Raw genomic sequence first — 2,098 nt, 5'->3', positions numbered from 1 at the left:
TTTGCTGTGAGATTTAACCATCCAGGCAGTTAGAATTAATTTGCCACTTTCAGGGTTTATTTTTAGGGATGGGAGGATTTGCAAACAGTTTACATATGAAATAGGTGTAATTTACATGAGAATTATGCCTATTCCGCCAAGTAAGCTTGTGGGGTTGTCTCTGTCCAGGAGCCATGCTCTAGTACTGAATGTCACGCGAGATACATGCTCAGTGCATCTCCCTGTGTATTTTTAAATTTACAAGATGAGCATCTCTAGCACAAGTCACGGGGCAGCAGCAACATTCTAGGCTCTCAGATCCGCAAACTATTTCTCCAAACCAGTTTCCTGAAAGCAAAAATTACACGAACTGGAAGCACAATTTAAAAATACTCAGGATTACACCTCAAAAAGTCTGTCTCTGTGCACTGTTCAGCATCAGTCACACATCACCTCTTGCAGGGTCACCGCGGGCTCTAAGATGAACTCCTGACCCCCGCCCGGTTGTCCTGTAGGGCAGGATCTAAACAGCTGCTCACGTTTGTGGATTTAAAGATCTGTAAACATTCCTCACGCTCCTCTCCGCCTGTGGATATAAATGCTCCGCAGCTCTTGAGATTGAGGGGCTTCTCCTCCTCTCTGCCCCTTCTGGGGGCTGATCTTGGAAGCTCCGCGGTTCCCCTCAGCAGCTCCGCGGTTCCCCTCAGCAGCTCCGCGGTTCCCTCAAACTGTTACTGAGGGTCCCCGGGCTGCTGTGATCGACGCGGCCACAGAAGAGGGTAAATCTCACTGAGTGAGAAGATATCTTTAGTTCTAAGTTAAAACCTGGCTCATGTGTACTTCGTTATCAAAGCAACATTGTTTTTCCTCCAAGATAAAAAAAAATCCCAACCGTACATTTTAAAATAAACTTATTCAAGTGTTAAAAATATCTAAGTCATGAATAAAATATGTGCGCCAGCCGGGAATCGAACCCGGGTCGCAAGAATGGGAATCTTGCATGATACCCCTACACCACTGGCGCGGATGGTCATTCAGTAGCACTTGCAGTCTGTCTGCTGTGGCAGGAAACTGCCGCAACTCAGTGTTTTTTGGGTACAATTATTGACTTGTACATGGATTGAAGTCTCTTACACTCTACTAGGCGCTAGGAAACTACTTACAATTAATACCTTTTTTAAGTGAAACAAGGAAGCAGATTATTTATTTATTTAATTACGTGACTATGGAAGAGGATGAACTGAAGGAAGTTTAGAACAAACACCAACATGGACATTGACGTAAACAAACATATAAGTAACAGGGGACAGTGCACTTATGGACACATTGAAGATGTACACCTCACGTAGCAAGACAAGGCGATGCTCTGCCTTTACAGTGTACATAAACTCCGTGCACCCGAATTTCAAATGTGGATCTTATAGAGGCGACGATAGAAAGCAGCATCTGTACATACGTCCGTATATTACACCACCCATCACACGCTGCAGATGTAATCTGCTCCTGAAGTTACATCCTACATCTCACAATGATGACAAGGACCAGTCACAGCATAGCGCCTCTCTTCACACAAGAATGGACAGCAGTACAAACAATACAGCCAACGATAAAACATGTGACTGACTACTAGCCAAAAATAATACGTGTCCTCATTTCTCAGGCTAGTCCCGTGTCAGCCCCCTTCTCACTCCAGAGATTCACCCATCAGGGACCCAAACCTGGATATCCATTTCAGCCATTAAGAAAAAGAATATTGTCAAAGCCAGTAAGTCACTCCTATGAGACAAAAGCTGTTGGCTTTGTCAGTGTTTATCCATGTTGTGCAGCAGTGTGACTGCCCTGCAGCGGGGTGTAGGAACCAAACCCCCCCCCCCCCCAGTGTTCAGAGGCACCCCGGGGGCCACACACACAGAAGGAGGAAGGGAAAGACCGACGAGGATCACAACAACCACATATACCACAATTACTGTAGTAAGCACAGGATACATCAAACAGAAGGGAAGACAGAACAGGCAGAACCATGCTTACCTGGCAGCAGCACACGTCAGCCTTTACGTCCATGTAATATTTAATATAATTCAGAGGAAGTTAATTTCCAAGGGGAGAAAGTAGGGAAGTC

At 45.3% G+C, this 2,098-nt stretch overlaps 1 non-coding gene across 1 annotated transcript; it reads right to left on the bottom strand.

The window, feature by feature from the left end:
• Positions 1 to 932: 932 nt before the first annotated feature.
• TRNAG-CCC (transfer RNA glycine (anticodon CCC)) lies at positions 933 to 1,003 on the bottom strand. The gene has a single exon. It is a non-coding gene; the product is annotated as a tRNA-Gly (tRNA).
• Positions 1,004 to 2,098: the final 1,095 nt, after the last annotated feature.

This window comes from Pleurodeles waltl, unplaced genomic scaffold (genome assembly GCF_031143425.1).
Source record: "Pleurodeles waltl isolate 20211129_DDA unplaced genomic scaffold, aPleWal1.hap1.20221129 scaffold_67, whole genome shotgun sequence".
Classification (NCBI taxonomy): Eukaryota; Metazoa; Chordata; class Amphibia; order Caudata; family Salamandridae; genus Pleurodeles; species Pleurodeles waltl.
Note: the sequence above shows the minus strand (reverse complement) of the source record. Positions and strands in the feature narration are given on the sequence as shown.